Below are 10,711 nucleotides of genomic sequence, written 5' to 3'. Positions count from 1 at the left end.
ACGTGACTCTTCCCTGGTCACCTAAACAAACAAAGGTTCACATAAATCAATAAAAACCCAGTTGAATGGTTTCTTGTTCCTACCTGTATAATGGACATCCTGCTACTGGGGTATCTGTGGTGTTAGTCACCGGGCCAGTGAAGGACGTGTGACAGCCGACGCCGTGGCCCTGTCCCTGGGGCACCGACAGGCTGTTGGCCGTGGGCTTGAGGTACATGACCTCCGACCTGGGCGAGCTCAGCGGCAGCCGCGTCTGGTAATCGAAGTACATGGGGAGGTGGCGAGCGACGGGAGCTCACCACCTTCATGGCGTCCCGTTCTCCACCTCGCCTGAACCAGCATGATGTCATTCTTGTTGATCTTCTTCTTCTTGCCTTTGCCCAGCTGCGGGTGAGAGTACTCCGCCATGCGGCAGTTATACGTCCTGATCTCCTTGTTCTCCCGTTTGCACTTCACGGCGATGGTTACCATGGCAGCCAGCAGCATCATAGAGATGATGGATAAGGTGACGATGAGAGGCAGCGAGGTGTCCCAGTTGTGATGCTCTTCGTTGATGTGGGGCTCGCCGCCCGGCAGCGGGGTCCGCTGTAGGCCTTGACGATGAGGCGTGCGGCGGTGGTGAGGGTGGGCTTCCCGTGGTCCATCACCCTGACGATCAGCTCCACCGTGGGGCTGACGTCCTCCCAGAAGGGGTGGGCGGTCCGTACCTCGCCCGTCACCGGGTCCATCTCGAACAGATGCTCCTCGTTACCGTCGGAGATCTCGCAGGTCAACCGCCCGCTCGCCGTAATCGTTGTCGACCGCCTCACCGTGGTGACGACGTAACCTACGCCGACGTTCCGTGGCACGTGGATCTCCGCCGTGTCGTTCAGGAGCAGCGGGAGAACGATGACGGGGATATTGTCGTTAACGTCTAAGACGCTGACCCTGACCGTGGTGTTGCTCTCCAGGTGAGGAGACCCAGCATCCTTCGCCAAGACCTTAAAATCAAAGAATTTGATTTGTTCGTAGTTGAATGACCTCACGGCGTAGATTGCCCCGTTGGCCGCGTTCACGTTCACGAAGGTGTTGACATCTCCTCCACTCACGTTGGAGTTGAGGATGGAGTAGAACACGGTTCCGTTCTGGCCCAGGTCCGGGTCTAGAGCGAGGACGGAACCCAGATACTCCCCGGGGATGTTGTTCTCCGGCACCTGGAGCAGATACACAGCTTTGGTGAAACGCGGAACGTTATCGTTCTCGTCTAGAATCTTCACCGTGAACGACTTGGTGGAGTTAAGGGGCGGCGTGCCGTTGTCCTTGGCGACGATGGTGACGTTGTACTCGTCCTGCTGTTCTCTGTCCAGAGGCCTGTCCGTCACCACGGTGTAGAAGTTGTCGTAGTTCTCCTCTAGTTTAAACGGAACGTTCCCAAGACTCTACATTGTAGCTTCCCGTTTCTCCCAGAGTCTTTATCCGTGACTCTGACCAGGGCGATGACCGTGCCTGGTGGGGCTGCCTCGCTAATGGCCCCTGCCTCACAGACACAAACCCTATGGAGGGCCAGTTGTCATTCCTGTCAATCACATTCACAGTTACTTTACAGTGGCCTGGGATGGGGTTAGGGCCTAAATCCTTAGCCTGAACATCTATTTCTATAATAGGGTTCTCCTCGTAGTCAATCTCTCCTTGTATTTTTATGACTCCCGTTCTAGAATCTATAGAGAAGAGTTCTCTGATTCTATCCGGGGCGTAACCGCTGAATGAATAAACCACCTGACCATTGGAACCCTCGTCTGGGTCTGTGGCGTTTAAATCTATCAATACTTTCCCAGGTGGGGAGTTTTCTGGGATTTCTACAACATAAGAGGGCTGTTCAAACACAGGGCTGTTATCGTTAGAGTCAATAACTTTCACATTAATCTGCATGGTTCCTGATCTGGGATACTCCCCGCCGTCCGTAGCGGTTAGGATGAGGGTGTGATGGTTACGTTCTCCCGGTCTAACGGCCGTTGAATAACTAACTCGGGAAATTTAGTTCCGTCCCCGCGGGATTTTACATCCAGAGAAAACAGATTGTAGTCGTCTCGTGTGATCTGGTAGGTTTTTAGCCCGTTCTCCCCAGCGTCCGGGTCATGAGCGCTAGTAAGCGGGAAGCGGGTGCCCGGGGCTGCGTTCTCAGAAATGTCAATATCAATCTGATCGGAAGGGAACGTGGGCGAGTTGTCGTTGATGTCGACTATATCTACCTTAATCATGCAGATCTCTTTGTCGTTAGCAAATACCTCCATGGAGAGCTGACATTTGGGGTTCCGCCGACACAGTGTTTCCCTGTCGATGCGTTGCTTGGTATAGAGCAGCCCGCTCTCCGGGTCCACATCGATGAGATGCGGTGCTGAATTCTCCAGAACTCTGAAGTTTGATTTTTTCCCTTGTCCTCCTTGCCCGAGACCGAGTTTAGCATCTTTAGCAATGTTGCCTATAACCGTTCCCGGTCCTTGCTCTTCGTTAACGGAATAATTCAAGTTTTTCAAAGCCAGGGCTTGAGCCCAAAGGAGAAGGAAAAATAAAATGGAAAGATACATCCTTCGGTGAGAGAGTTTTTTAATTTGGTGCGATTTTTTTTTTACACCTCCGACTCCGACCTGTTGATTTCTCCAACACAAAATGGGTGATTTCTACCATTCAGGATCAAACACACAGTTCCGTTCATCGTGGAATGTAGAAGTCATTCTAGAGCACCGATTTAAATTCCCCTTTCTCTCTCTCTCTCTCTCGCTCTCCTTTCCTTTATAGAAAACGATGGTGCTCGTGGACACCTAATTTAAATTCAGTTGAACGCCTAGGGCTCATCTCAGGAATAATCGTAACCCGGTCTGTCTCCAACCGGATAGAATAGCCGTTATGCGTTCCCGTGCTCTCTCTCTCTCTGTCGCTCTCTTGCCTGAAACACAAAGGGGTGTAATAGCGTTATATGTTAATAAAGTGTATTTATATAGCAATATACTAGACATAATGAACCGCCTTGACTTGATAATTATATCCTTAGCTATGGGTGAATATGCAGTGACTGAGTCCTTCAACATGAAACGCACAACTAAATGCGTAAATCATTGCCACAATGGATGGGGATAGTCTGTCAATTAGGTAACCTTGAGAAGCGTCGGGGAGGCGCAGTGCTGATGATACACAATACTGCTTTGTGTTGTTGTCCTTTTGATCGTATGGACATGTCATCTATAAACTACCCGCGTGTTATAGGAAATCTGACACATGCGCTTCAGTAGGATATTCAAATGGGTTATTAGGATGTAGATGACAACGGTCATAAGTATGAATAAATATGTCATTTTTTCCCCTGTGACACATTCGGCAGTTTATAACTAAAGAAACAGACAAATGTATAGCCAAATCTAAATCAATAGGTATATAGCCGCCCGATTTGAGTAACCCTTATGAATAGAAACGCGTTAAAATGAGCCTCTTACACGCATTACCAAATTAGCATAATCCGCCTATATAAAACGATCCAAAGGGAAGTCATAACTAGCGAGACACAAAACAAGACTAGAATCAAGCCTCCTATTTATTCCGTTCCAGCTCTTCTGGGCTGGCGAGGCTCCTGGCGTCTCAGAAGCTGTTGCATCAACACCGAGAGACAGGAGAGGTTTGGTAAAAACTCCCGTTATCCGTTTGAAACGCCTTATAGCCTGCCTGGTGAGAATATCAATCCTATAGGAAACACCTGCGCTACGACAGTAGACCAGAGGAGGGTAAAACACATCCACTTACCGAAAGGTATCAGGTTAAATACAAAAATACAAATAATCCCTGGTTTTGGTTTATGTTAAAACCCAATCCCGTCGCTTGGTCTGTCACCCTGCTATTCCTTCTCCGGGTGGTGAGAATGAAGCCAGCAAACCAGCTCCGACCGACGCAGACTAGCAGCGCTACGAGTGGTGCGGGTTCAGCTACCGAAGTAGAAGTGCTCCACAAAAAGTATGACTGTAATGTCAATGAGCTCGTTCCGTTCTCCTCTCCGTTCTCCCGGTGCGGCTGATTAGAATGCAGAGGCTTGCCTTCCGCTCGCGGTGAGTCACCGGGTTCTTCGAGGAGAATGTTTCTGAGAGAAGAGCTGTGAATATTCCAAATGGAAAATATAGATCCACGGTGGTTATTAGAGACGTGTTTACCGGTCCGGTGAGCTGCACTGATGCCCAGTGTTACACGTTCCCGTATAGCGGCACGTCCTTGTCGGTTCTCACTCTCCGGTTTAAAAGACAGACAGACAGCGATGGGTTCTGGTCAATGTCTCAATAATAGCAGTCCTATTCAAAACGTTCCACACTTGATTGTCATATTGTCTGTAAACGTAGGTGTAAATTGTCCTTGTCATTAAAAATAAAAAAAAATGTTTATAAAGAAAACTGACGGTTGGATTATTATGTTACGCGCGTGCGGGTCTGTTCATTCCCGTTGCACCGCTTCTCTCGGACTAAAACTCTGCTCAACTCATGGTGCGTTAAAACATTCCTACCGATGCAACGCTAACCAATAGATTTGAAGAGGTGGGTACGACTCTCGGCCTATAGGATTCCACCGTGTCCCGTAACAAGGGAGGGATTTAAAAACCAGTGGACAGAATACAGATCGGTAGGTGGTCCCTAGGCGCAACCGACACGAACAGAATGGATAGTCCTTCTGTTCCTCTGCTTTCCATTTTCAAAAATTCAAAAACAGACAAGGTTTAGGACAGCTGTTTAGGACTATATTTGGTTGCCTATTTGAGCTGGACGGATCGTTCAGTATTTCGTTAGTTCATATTTTATAGCCTATTTATGTATTCACATAGCCTACCTTTTTTCCGGGAACAAGTTTAACTTGTGTGTGTGTGTGTGTGTGTGTGTGTGTGTGTGTGTGTGTGTGTGTGTGTGTGTGTGTGTGTGTGTGTGTGTGAGTGTCCTATGATAACATAATGTAGTTGTTAGATCATCTCTTTCAGTACAAGGACAGATGGTGTTGGATATAATGATTTGATATGTAGGAAATGGAGCTCAAACGTGACTGATTGATTATGGTTGGCGTTTATGTTGTGTGTGTGTGTGTGTGTGGGCGCGTGTGTGTGTGTGTGTGTGTGTGTGTGTGTGTGTGTGTGTGTGTGTGTGTGTGTGTGTGTGTGTGTGTGTGTGTGTGTGTGTGTGTGTGTGTGTGTGTGTGTGTGTGTGTGTGTGTGTGTGTGTGTGTGTGTGTGTGTGTGTGTGTGTGTGTGTGTGTGTGTGTGTGTGTGTGTGTGTGTGACGATGTGGCGCGTGTGTGTGTGACGATGTGGGCGTGTGTGTGTGTGTGTGTGTGGGCGCGTGTTCTCTCACATGCATATATTTATGTTATTCAGAAGAACTAGTTAAAAAATGAAACTTTTATGTCTGCTTGATGCCCCCAGTAATAACCCGACCGCAGATAGAAGTGTGTATGAACCCAGCGTGTCCCATTACCTGTGTCAGACATGTGGGTATCTGTACAGGGTGAGGCAGTAGGCCCAGACTCTGTACAGGGTGAAGCAGTAGGCCCAGACTGTGTTAGACATGTGGGTATCTGTACAGGGTGAGGCAGTAGGCCCAGACTGTTTCTGACATGTGGGTATCCGTACAGGGTGAGGCAGTAGGCCCAGACTCTGTACAGGGTGAGGCAGTAGGCCCAGACTGTTTCTGACATGTGGGTATCCGTACAGGGTGAGGCAGTAGGCCCAGACTCTGTACAGGGTGAGGCAGTAGGCCCAGACTGTTTCTGACATGTGGGTATCCGTACAGGGTGAGGCAGTAGGCCCAGACTCTGTACAGGGTGAGGCAGTAGGCCCAGACTGTTTCTGACATGTGGGTGTCCGTACAGGGTGAGGCAGTAGGCCCAGACTGTTTCAGACATGTGGGTGTCCGTACAGGGTGAGGCAGTAGGCCCAGACTGTTTCAGACATGTGGGTGTCCGTACAGGGTGAGGCAGTAGGCCCAGACTGTTTCAGACATGTGGGTGTCCGTACAGGGTGAGGCAGTAGGCCCAGACTCTGTACAGGGTGAGGCAGTAGGCCCAGACTGTTTCAGACATGTGGGTGTCTGTACAGGGTGAGGCAGTAGGCCCAGACTCTGTACAGGGTGAGGCAGTAGGCCCAGACTGTGTACAGGGTGAGGCAGTAGGCCCAGACTGTGTCTGACATGTGGGTGTCTGTACAGGGTGAGGCAGTAGGCCCAGACTGTGTACAGGGTGAGGCAGTAGGCCCAGACTGTGTACAGGGTGAGGCAGTAGGCCCAGACTCTGTACAGGGTGAGGCAGTAGGCCCAGACTGTGTACAGGGTGAGGCAGTAGGCCCAGACTGTGTACAGGGTGAGGCAGTAGGCCCAGACTGTGTCAGACATGTGGGTGTCTGTACAGGGTGAGGCAGTAGGCCCAGACTCTGTACAGGGTGAGGCAGTAGGCCCAGACTCTGTACAGGGTGAGGCAGTAGGCCCAGACTGTGTCAGACATGTGGGTGTCTGTACAGGGTGAGGCAGTAGGCCCAGACTCTGTACAGGGTGAGGCAGTAGGCCCAGACTGTGTACAGGGTGAGGCAGTAGGCCCAGACTGTGTCTGACATGTGGGTGTCTGTACAGGGTGAGGCAGTAGGCCCAGACTGTGTACAGGGTGAGGCAGTAGGCCCAGACTCTGTACAGGGTGAGGCAGTAGGCCCAGACTCTGTACAGGGTGAGGCAGTAGGCCCAGACTGTGTACAGGGTGAGGCAGTAGGCCCAGACTGTGTCAGACATGTGGGTGTCTGTACAGGGTGAGGCAGTAGGCCCAGACTCTGTACAGGGTGAGGCAGTAGGCCCAGACTCTGTACAGGGTGAGGCAGTAGGCCCAGACTGTGTACAGGGTGAGGCAGTAGGCCCAGACTGTGTACAGGGTGAATCAGTAGGCCCAGACAGCATCGGTCACAGTCTGCTGGGATGAAGTCTACACATTTACACAGTGGGCTTGTTTTTTTTGTTTTGGGGAGGGGGTTGTTTCTCAACCATGTCCATGCTTTCGCGTGTGTGTGTGTTTGTGTGTGTGTTTAGTGAGTGTGTGTTTAGTGAGTGTGTGTGTTTTGTGTGTGTGTTTTGTGTGTGGGTGTGTGTGTTTGTTTAGTGTGTGTGTGTGTGTTTGTTTAGTGTGTGTGTGTGTTTAGTGTGTTTGTGTGTTTAGTGTGTGTGTGTGTTTTGTGTGTGTGTTTAGTGTGTGGGTGTGTGTGTTTGTTTAGTGTGTGTGTGTGTGTGTGTGTTTGTTTAGTGTGTGTGTGTGTTTAGTGTGTGTTTAGTGTGTGGGTGTGTGTGTTTGTTTAGTGTGTGTGTGTGTGTGTTTGTTTAGTGTGTGTGTGTGTTTAGTGTGTGTGTGTGTGTTTAGTGTGTGTGTGTTTAGTGTGTGTGTGTTTGTTTTAGTGTGTGTGTGTTTAGTGTGTGTGTGTGTGTTTAGTGTGTGTGTGTTTAGTGTGTGTGTGTTTGTTTAGTGTGTGTGTGTGTTTAGTGTGTGTGTGTGTTTAGTGTGTGGGTGTTTGTGTGTTTAGTGTGTGTGTGTTTGTTTAGTGTGTGTGTGTGTTTAGTGTTTGTGTGTGTTTAGTGAGTGTTTGTGTGTGTTTGGTGAGTGTGTGTGTGTTTAGTGTGTGGGTGTGTTTAGTGTGTGTGTTTAGTGTGTGTGTGTGTGTTTAGTGTGTGTATGTGTTTAGTGTGTGTGTGTTTAGTGTGTGGGTGTGTTTGGTGTGTGTGTTTAGTGTGTGTGTGTGTGTTTAGTGAGTGTGTGTGTGTTTAGTGTGTGTGTGTGTGTGTCTCTGCTACACTGTATGACTATGGCCTTAACACAACGGCGGCAGTCTGGAGGATAATCAACCACCAGCCCTGATGAAATGTCACCAGAGCCGACCGTTAGCAGCTTCCTCCATTAGCTCAATTAAATGGCCGCGAGGAGAGGTTCCAACGGAAACCGGCATTGAGGCGGCCGGACTGAATAGCTACATTAAAACACAATTTCGCAAATTACATTTCAATTTAATGGCGACAGTCTTTCTTCAGGTAATGAGAGTGAATGCTTGTTGTGGAGCGCAGGCTAGGTGGTGGCACATTTAGAAAACATGGAAAATCTCTCTTTCTGCAGATATCGCTCTTTTTTCTCATTCTCACTCTCTCACTCTCCTCTCTACCTTTCTCTTTCTGTCTTTTTCTCCTTTCTGTCTCTCTCTCTCTCTCTCTCTCTCTCTCTCTCTCTCTCTCTCTCTCTCTCTCTCTCTCTCTCTCTCTCTCTCTCTCTCTCTCTCTGTCTCTCTCTCTCTCTCTCTCTCTCTCTCTCTCTCTCTCTCTCTCTCTCTCTCTCTCTCTCTCTCTCTCTCTCTCTCTCTCCCTGTCTTCTCTCTCTCTCTCTCTCTCTCTCTCTCTCTCTCTCTCTCTCTCTCTCTCTCTCTCTCTCTCCTCTCTCTCTCTCTCTCCTCTCTCTCTCTCTCTCTCTCTCTCTCTCTCTCTCTCTCTCTCTCTCTCTCTCTCTCTCTCTCTCTCTCTCTCTCTCTCTCTCTCTCTCTCTCTCTCTCTCTCTCTCTCTCTCTCTCTCTCTCTCTCTCTCTATTTCTCTCTGTCTCTATTTCCATCTCTAGGTGGGATTTACGTGGGCAGAAAAATGCTTTTTCTGTGCCGGAGAATTCTCCAAGGAGGTTATTTCTCCAGGTCTCAGTGCCCTTTTCACCAGCATTTCCATGTTCTCTGTGAGCGTGTCCTAAAATGCCCCCTTTTCCTACTGCTATTGGCTAGGGCCATTAACGCTCTGGTCCAAAGTAGTGCACTATACACGGGTGAAATAGGAACACCTGCTCTTTTCATAACATAAAATGACCAGGTGAAACCAGGTGAATGCTATGATCCCTGATTGGTCACTTGTTAAATCCACTTCAAATCAGTGTAGATGAAGGGGAGGAGACCAGGTTAAAGGGGAGGAGACCAGGTTAAGGGGAGGAGACCAGGTTAAAGGGGGGAGACCAGGTTACAGAAGGAGTTTTAAGCCTTGAGACAACTGAGACGTGGATTGTGTCTGTGTTGCCATTCAGAGGGTGAATGAAGAAGACAACAGATTTAAGTGCCTTTGAACGGTGTATGGTAGTAGGTGCCTCTGAACGGGGTAAAAGGCACATCCCACTGTAGAGAGGACGGCAATCCTATAGCCTGGGTTACCTACCACCTCTCAGTGTTTATCTATTCCTATAGCCTGGGTTACCTACCACCTCTCAGTGTTTATCTAATCATATAGCCTGGGTTACCTACCACCTCTCAGTGTTTATCTAATCATATAGCCTGGGTTACCTACCACCTCTCAGTTTTTATCTAATCCTATAGCCTGGGTTACCTACCACCTCTCTCTCAGTGTTTATCTAATCCTATAGCCTGGGTTACCTACCACCTCTCTCTCTCAGTGTTTATCTAATCCTATAGCCTGGGTTACCTACCACCTCTCTCTCTCAGTGTTTATCTAATCCTATAGCCTGGGTTACCTACCACCTCTCTCTCAGTGTTTATCTAATCCTATAGCCTGGGTTACCTACCACCTCTCTCTCTCAGTGTTTATCTAATCCTATAGCCTGGGTTACCTACCACCTCTCTCTCAGTGTTTATCTAACCCTATAGCCTGGGTTACATACCACCTCTCAGTGTTTATCTAATCCTATAGCCTGGGTTATCTACCAACTCTCAGTGTTTATCTAATCCTATAGCCTGGGTTACCTACCATCTCTCAGTGTTTATCTAATCCTACAGCCTGGGTTACCTACCATATCTCAGTGTTTATCTAATCCTATAGCCTGGGTTACCTACCATCTCTCAGTGTTTATCTAATCCTATAGCCTGGGTTACCTACCAACTCTGTGTTTATCTGAACCTATAGCCTGGGTTACCTACCACCTGTAGCCTGGGTTACCTACCACTTCTCAGTGTTTATCCAATCCTATAGCCTGGGTTACCTACCACCTCTCAGTGTTTATCTAATCATATAGCCTGGGTTACCTACCACCTCTCAGTGTTTATCTAATCCTATAGCCTAGGTTACCTACCACCTCTCAGTGTTTATCTAATCCTATAGCCTGGGTTACCTACCACCTCTCAGTGTTTATCTAAGACTATTGCCTGGGTTACCTACCATCTCTCAGTGTTTATCTAATCCTATAGCCTGGGTTACCTACCAACTCTGTGTTTATCTGAACCTATAGCCTGGGTTACCTACCACCTGTAGCCTGGGTTACCTACCACCTCTCAGTGTTTATCTAATCCTATAGTCTGGGTTACCTACCAACTCTGTCTCAGTGTTTATCTAATCCTATAGCCTGGGTTACCTAACACCTCTCAGTGTTTATATAATCCTATAGCCTGGGTTACCTACCACTTCTCTCTCAGTGTTTATCTAACCCTATAGCCTGAGTTACCTACCACCTCTCAGTGTTTATCTAATCCTATAGCCTGGGTTACCTATCACCTCTCAGTGTTAATCTAATCATATAGCCTGGGTTACCTACCACCTCTCTCTCAGTGTTTATCTAATCCTATAGCCTGGGTTACCTACCACCCTCTCTCAGTGTTTATCTAATCCTATAGCCTGGGTTACCTACCACCTCTCTCTCAGTGTTTATCTAACCCTATAGCCTGGGTTACCTATCACCGATCAGTGTTAATCTAATCATATAGCCTGGGTTACCTACCACCTC

At 48.4% G+C, this 10,711-nt stretch overlaps 1 pseudogene; it reads right to left on the bottom strand.

The window, feature by feature from the left end:
* The window catches only part of LOC124024987, an 8,506-nt pseudogene extending 4,043 nt beyond the window's left edge, over nt 1-4,463 (bottom strand).
* Nucleotides 4,464-10,711: the final 6,248 nt, after the last annotated feature.

The sequence above is a fragment of the Oncorhynchus gorbuscha genome, unplaced genomic scaffold (assembly GCF_021184085.1).
Source record: "Oncorhynchus gorbuscha isolate QuinsamMale2020 ecotype Even-year unplaced genomic scaffold, OgorEven_v1.0 Un_scaffold_2107, whole genome shotgun sequence".
Lineage (NCBI taxonomy): Eukaryota > Metazoa > Chordata > Actinopteri > Salmoniformes > Salmonidae > Oncorhynchus > Oncorhynchus gorbuscha.
The sequence above is the reverse complement of the archived record's forward strand: the minus strand, read 5'-3'. Positions and strand labels throughout refer to the sequence as shown.